The 7,500-nt window shown below is 41.9% G+C and overlaps 1 non-coding gene across 1 annotated transcript; it reads left to right on the top strand.

Annotated features, from left to right (window-relative positions):
* The first annotated feature begins 2,146 nt into the window (after window positions 1–2,146).
* LOC118940569 (U6 spliceosomal RNA) lies at window positions 2,147–2,253 on the top strand. Its single transcript, XR_005037157.1, has one exon. It is a non-coding gene; the product is annotated as a U6 spliceosomal RNA (small nuclear RNA).
* The last annotated feature ends 5,247 nt before the right edge of the window (window positions 2,254–7,500 follow it).

Raw genomic sequence — 7,500 nt, 5'->3', positions numbered from 1 at the left:
GACTATCCTACCGATCCTTGACTTCGGCGATGTCATCTACAAAATAGCTTCCAATACTCTACTCAGCAAACTGGATGCAGTTTATCACAGTGCCATCCGTTTTGTTACTAAAGCACCTTATACCACCCACCACTGCGACTTGTATGCTCTAGTCGGCTGGCCCTCGCTACATATTAGTCGCCAGACCCACTGGCTCCAGGTCATCTACAAGTCCATGCTAGGTAAAGCTCCGCCTTATCTCAGTTCACTGGTCACGATGGCAACACCCACCCGTAGCACGCGCTCCAGCAGGTGTATCTCACTGATCATCCCTAAAGCCAACACCTCATTTGGCCGCCTTTCCTTCCAGTTCTCTGCTGCCTGTGACTGGAACGAATTGCAAAAATCGCTGAAGTTGGAGACTTTTATCTCCCTCACCAACTTTAAACATCTGCTATCTGAGCAGCTAACCGATCGCTGCAGCTGTACATAGTCCATTGGTAAATAGCCCACCCAATTTACCTACATCATCCCAATACTGTTTTTATTTATTTACTTTTCTGCTCTTTTGCACACCAGTATCTCTACCTGCACATGACCATCTAGATCATTTATCACTCCAGTGTTAATTAGCAAAATTGTAATTATTCGCCTACCTCCTCATGCCTTTTGCACACAATGTATATAGACTCTTTTTTTCTACTGTGTTATTGACTTGTTTATTGGTTTACTCTGTGTAACTCTGTGTTGTTGTCTGTTCACACTGCTATGCTTTATCTTGGCCAGGTCGCAGTTGTAAATGAGAACTTGTTCTCAACTGGCCTCCCTGGTTAAATAAAGGTGAAATAAAAAATAAAATAAACAGTCAGCCAATCCAATGACATCCCCCTTCTCTCTCTTTCTCTGTCACACTTTCTCTCCCTCTTTATCTCTTTCTCCTCTCCCTTTTCTCTCATCATTCTCCCCCTTCTTCTCACCCACTCCCCTTTTTCTTTCCCTCCCTTTGTCTCTCACTCTCCCTTTCTTTCTCTTTTTGTCTCCCCATTTTCTCTCCCTCCTCTTTTCTCATTCTCCCTCTCCCCCTTCTGTCTCTTTCTCCCCCCACCACCAGGTTTAAAAACTCTTATTGAACCACACTGGCAATGTGTCAACATGAACGTTGAAACAGTCACCTTCCAACCACAGCCAGGCCACATATGAATCTCTAGTTCTCTGTCGTTCTCTTTATCATTTCCTTGTTTCTCTAGTTCTCTCTCCTCTCTCTGTCTCTACTACTCTTCTGTGTTGCTCTATTCTCTCTCCTCTCTCTGTCTCTACTACTCTTCTGTGTTGCTCTATTCTGCTTCTCTCGCTACTAAATGGGGAGTTAGTTTTAAGTATCTTTGGCCGTGCCAGGTTGCAGAGAGCGGGGGAAGGGTGGGGAACAGAGAGCGGGGGAAGGGTGGGGAACAGAGAGCTGGGGAAGGGTGGGGAACAGAGAGCGGGGGAAGGGCGGGGGAAGGGTGGGGAACAGAGAGTGGGGGAAGGGTGGGGAACAAAGACCAGGGGAAGAGCAACTACAACAGCAGGGGGAGGAGTCCAAAAGCGTATTACACTACATTTGAGTCTAGAATCATTCCTTATAATAATCAATTAAATGTCTCTACATCTATAACTAAAGTCAAAATGTCACAAAACAGCAGTTTTTACAGTTGATCACTAATCACTTTCTTTCTTACCAAATAGCACATTTTCACGTAAGGTACACAATTTTAAAAGCCCCATGTTAGGGTATTTTTGGCGTTGGCTTCACAACATTTCCTGCTACGTCTATGCATGAGGACCTTTAGTGAATGCAGCCCCAGAGGGTGTCGGGTTTCAGTGAGTGGGTGGGGTTTCGTGCGAGGGCTTTTGTTACGTCATTATGTTCTACCCTATCAACGTCCTAGACGGGACAGTGTACTCGCATATCCCCCAGCATACGTTGCAACTCCGAGGCAGAGGTTAGAACATTACAACACACAAGGTAGCCATTATTATCCCTACCAGTTTCATGTCTATACAATATCCTGTGGGAACCTTCTATGGGTGGTTTTTGAGCCTCTGAAGGTCTGTTTGACCCCAACCATGATCCGAAACGTCAGGGGGGTTGTGCTCTATATATGAGGGCCTCTCCTATGTCTGTATTGTGCTCGCTTCGGCAGCACATATACTAAAATTGGAACGATACAGAGAAGATTAGCATGGCCCCTGCGCAAGGATGACACGCAAATTCGTGAAGCGTTCCTTATTTTGACCCCTTTTACCCCTATACATCCATCTTCCTCCTAGTATTACCCATAAGAAAATGTTTTAAATCCCATTGGAAATGGTGCCATAATGGCAGTGACTTCATGTTAATGTTGTTCCAATACCTCCATCTGGTGGCCACATAGCGCTATTGCATCCATTGGTGTTATCTACTGGTGACCAGACCCATCACAACACAGCTCTACTGGACCAGACCCATCACAACACAGCTCTACTGGACCAGACCCATCACAACACAGCTCTACTGGACCAGACCCATCACAACACAGCTCTACTGGTGACCAGACCCATCACAACACAGCTCTACTGGACCAGACCCATCACAACACAGCCCTACTGGACCAGACCCATCACAACACAGCTCTACTGGACCAGACCCATCACAACACAGCTCTACTACACCCGACCCATCACAACACAGCTCTACTGGACCAGACCCATCACAACACAGCCCTACTGGACCAGACCCATCACAACACAGCACAGACCACCACTCTAGGATCAGGCAGAACTCTGTCCTTCAGAGAAGTACACCACATGATGCAGTCCACACCATACATCATTCAGATCATCAGCCTATATATGCTGAGGTAACCTCTGGCAAAAGACACCTAGAACAATCAGAGAAGAGAGGTGTGCCAACTACTGCATCTAATATGCAGACTACTGGGCTAGACAGACCCTTTAAATCACACACAGGGTTGCAGATTGCATTGCACACAAAAATAAGTACAAATCTTATTCCATTCTTATTCATTTGTTTACAACTATTCTATATTTTATTGGCACTGGTATTATAATAATAATTATATGTAATGGTATATATATATACATATATATATTACTATTTTGGATTTATTTTCAATGTACTTTACTCAAACCAGTGAATATCACTTATTATAAATGAGATCATTAACTATCAGCTCTTGGAATATCCAGGGCCTATTCTCTTCACATTTTGGTTATAAAACAACAAATCCAGAATGGATTAAAAACATCAATGGGACAGGAGGACATCATAATCCTACTGGAAACACGGTGTTGTGGAGACATAGATACTCAGTGTCCCTCAGGCTATAGAGAAAGTTTACTACCATCAATCAAACATAAACAGGTTTAAACGGGGCCGGGTGGAATCATCATTCAGCTTAAGCAGCACTGAATGAAATGAAAAAAAAGGTACCATCCACATTTGGCTCAAACTTAACAAAGGTACAATCTCTTGTGACAATGATGTGTACATATGTGCAGCTTCTGCTCCTCCTTCAGATTCACCATATGATGATCACCAGTTTTTTGACAATCTCCAGACAGAAATCATTACATTTCAGGCAGAAGTGAGATTTCAATGCGAGAACAGGTTCTGAGCCTGACTACACTGATGTGGGAGGTAACCACCACATAGTTGGACACCCCTCCTTGTACAGTAGCCCTCTTATAAATAGAAACAGTCCTGACCAAATACTGAACAAAAATGGGAAGGAGTTAGTGCATCTGTCGAGCCTTAGGCCTGTACATGCTTAATGGTAGAATCAGAGGGGACTCTTTAGGTCCCTTCACTTACTGCTCAGCTCTTGGGACAAGTGTAGTCGATTATGCCATCAGTGACATCGACCCCTCCTCCATTAGTGCATTCACTGTCAGACCACAGACACTTGTCAGATCAACGTGTTTCTGAAGAAATTAACCGGCAATAGTCATTCAGCCCAATAAACTCTACAACATAAACCAATCGTACAGATGGGCTCAAAACAGTGCAGAGATTCATTGAAACATTGAACTCTACACAGTTCTTCAATAACTCACAATACCAAAACAATAAAGAAGGTGTCCATTCAGCTACTCAAAACATCCACTGCAGATTCCAAAAAGCAGCATCAGAAGCAAATTTGAGAAAACCAAAGAAATGCAACATCAGAAACAAAAAACTAAATGTTTCTGAAAAATGGTTTGCCAATGAATGTAAAACAATTAGAAAACACCTAAGACAAATGTCAAATGAAAAGCATAAGCAGCAAAACAACCCAGAGCTACGCTATGAATACTTTGAAACTCTGAATCTGTAGAAACATACACTGAAACGCAAGAGATTGAATTATACCAACAAGACACTCGACGAAATTGAAAACGCAGTTGAACAAAATCAGCTCTGAAACACGAACAATTTAAGCTCGACAAGAATTAGCCGTACAAGATGAAGGAATTTGGAAAACGTATTTTGATAATCTTTACAAAAAGACAACAGAACCAATTAGAAATTCAAGAAAAATGTAACATCCTTGAATCAGTCATTAAAAACAAACCAAAATCCATTAAAAATGACCCAATAACCCAACAAGAACTAAATGAAAAGCTCAAATCTATAAAATCAAAGGCGGCTTGTGGTCTAGATAAGATCAGAAATGAAATGCTGAAAAACAGCACACCTGAGTTGCAAAATGCTGTGCTTAAAATGTTCAATATGGTATTAACTTTTCCCCTGTCCACAAGAGTGGAGACAAATCAGACCCCAATAATTACAGGGGAATTTGCAAAAACAACAACTTGGGAAAGGTTGTGTATAGCATTTTGAATTCAATACTTTCTTCAAGAAAAAAAATGTAATTCAGTAAATGTCACATTGGATTTCTCCCCCACCATCGCACTACTGACCATATTTACACCTTACACAGACTAATTAATAAACATGTCCACCTGTAATGAGTATGATGGGAGACTAAGTGCTGGTTTCAAGCGCAGGGCGCAGCAGGTGTAAAGGACCACAGGAGGAGGCAGGTAGCATGGTCCCATGGACAGGCAGAAGGTCATACACTGGAGGAGGCAGGTAGCATGGTCCAGGGACAGGCAGAAGGTCATACACAGGAGGAGGCAGGTAGCACGGTCCAGGGACAGGCAGAAGGTCATACACAGGGAATCCAAAAAGGTAACAGTACAGGCAGGGAAAAGGCTAGTAACGTTGTCCGGGAGATCAGGAAAGAGGTGGATGACAAGAAATCTGACAGGTAACAGTACAGGCAGAGAATAGACAAAACAACGTTGTTATGTCACACCCTGGTCTTAGTATTCTGTGTTCTCTTTATTATTTTGGTTAGGCCAGGGTGTGACATGGGTGATTTATGTGGTTTGTTTTGTCTTGGGGTTTTTGTAGTTTATGGGATTGTGTTTAGTTATGTAGTCTAGGAAAGTCTATGGTTGCCTAGAGTGGTTCTCAATCAGAGGCAGGTGTTTATCGTTGTCTCTGATTGGGAACCATATTTAGGCAGCCATATTCTTTGGGTATTTCGTGGGTGATTGTTCCTGTCTCTGTGCTTGTTGCACCAGATAGAGCTGGTTCGGTTTTTCACGTTTATTGTTTTTGTAAACTGTTTGTATTTTCATCTTTCATTAAAGATGTTTATGAATAACCACGCTGCATTTTGGTCCTCCTCTCTTTCACCAGAAGAAAAACGTAACATGTTAGTGAGGATGGCCAAAAACTATGATACACGGGAGGACTAATATGGAAATAAACAGAGATCCGAATAGAATGTGGACAACAACAAAAAAATAATACCTCACAATGAACTGAACTACATAGTGTGTGATTATGACATACAGGTGTGTGAACAGGTGATCAGAATTCAGGTGATTGGGATCTGGAGAGTGAGCTGCGTTCAGGGGATCCATGTGTTTGACGGTGTGAGTTGGAAGCAGACATTACACCACCAAAAAAAAAAAGAGGGCAAAATCTTTGCTTGCTTTATTGCCTTTAAAAAAAGCATTTGATTCTATTTGGCACGAAGGGCTATTCTACACAATTCTCTAAAGTGGGCTTGGTGGTAAGGTGTATGACTTAATAAAATGTATGTACACAGAAAACAAGTGTGCAATAAAAATCTAAAACAAAATAACATAATTATTTTCACAAAATCGAGGTGTGAGACAAGGCTGCAGTTTGAGTCCAAACCTTTCCAACATTTATATATCAATGAATTAGCAGACATGTTGGACCATTCTCCAGCCCCAGGACTCATACTGTTTAACACAGAGGTAAAATACCTGCTATATGCTGATGACTGCAGCCCCAGGACTCATACTGTTTAACACAGAGGTAAAATACCTGCTATACGCTGATGACTGCAGCCCCAGGACTCATACTGTTTAACACAGAGGTAAAATACCTGCTATATGCTGATGACTGCAGCCCCAGGACTCATACTGTTTAACACAGAGGTAAAATACCTGCTATACGCTGATGACTGCAGCCCCAGGACTCATACTGTTTAACACAGAGGTAAAATACCTGCTATATGCTGATGACTGCAGCCCCAGGACTCATACTGTTTAACACAGAGGTAAAATACCTGCTATATGCTGATGACTGCAGCCCCAGGACTCATACTGTTTAACACAGAGGTAAAATACCTGCTATACGCTGATGACTGCAGCCCCAGGACTCATACTGTTTAACACAGAGGTAAAATACCTGCTATATGCTGAGGATTTGGTTATTCTATCACAAACCAAAGAAGGTCTTCAACAGAACCTTAATGTGGCAGTGAATGCACTCAAAGAAAAAGCCTGCAGAGCATTGTATGCAATAAAAATGAAATTATTCTAAATCAACATCCCAATTAGAATTTGGACCCAAATATTTGACAGTGTAATCCTACCAATAGCTCTTTACAGAAGTGAGGTTTGGGGGCCACTCAATAAACTGGACTTTAAAATGTGGGACAAACATCCAATTGAAGCCCCACATGCAGAATTCTGTCAGAAAATCCAGAGAAATACATCAACTAATGCATGTAGGGCAGAACTGGTCCACTTTCCACTCGTAATGAAAACGCAGAAAAGACATGGACATAGAAACCGGCAGACATGAAAAGACATGGTGGTGGTAGTAGTAGTAGTAGTAGTAGTAGTAGTAGTAGTAGTAGTAGTAGTAGTAGTAGACATGAAAAGACATGGTAGTACTAGTAGTAGTAGTAGTAGTAGTAGACATGAACAGACATGGTAGTAGTAGTAGTAGTAGTAGTAGTAGTAGTAGTAGTAGTAGTAGTAGTAGTAGACATGAAAAGACATGGTAGTACTAGTAGTAGTAGTAGTAGTAGTAGACATGAACAGACATGGTAGTAGTAGTAGTAGTAGTAGTAGACATGAACAGACATGGTGGTAGTAGTAGTAGTAGTAGTAGTAGTAGACATGAAAATACATGGTAGTAGTAGTAGTAGTAGTAGACATGAACAGACA

This window comes from Oncorhynchus mykiss, chromosome 13, assembly GCF_057628025.1.
Source record: "Oncorhynchus mykiss isolate SJ-2025 chromosome 13, ASM5762802v1, whole genome shotgun sequence".
NCBI lineage: Eukaryota > Metazoa > Chordata > Actinopteri > Salmoniformes > Salmonidae > Oncorhynchus > Oncorhynchus mykiss.
The sequence above is the reverse complement of the archived record's forward strand: the minus strand, read 5'-3'. Positions and strand labels throughout refer to the sequence as shown.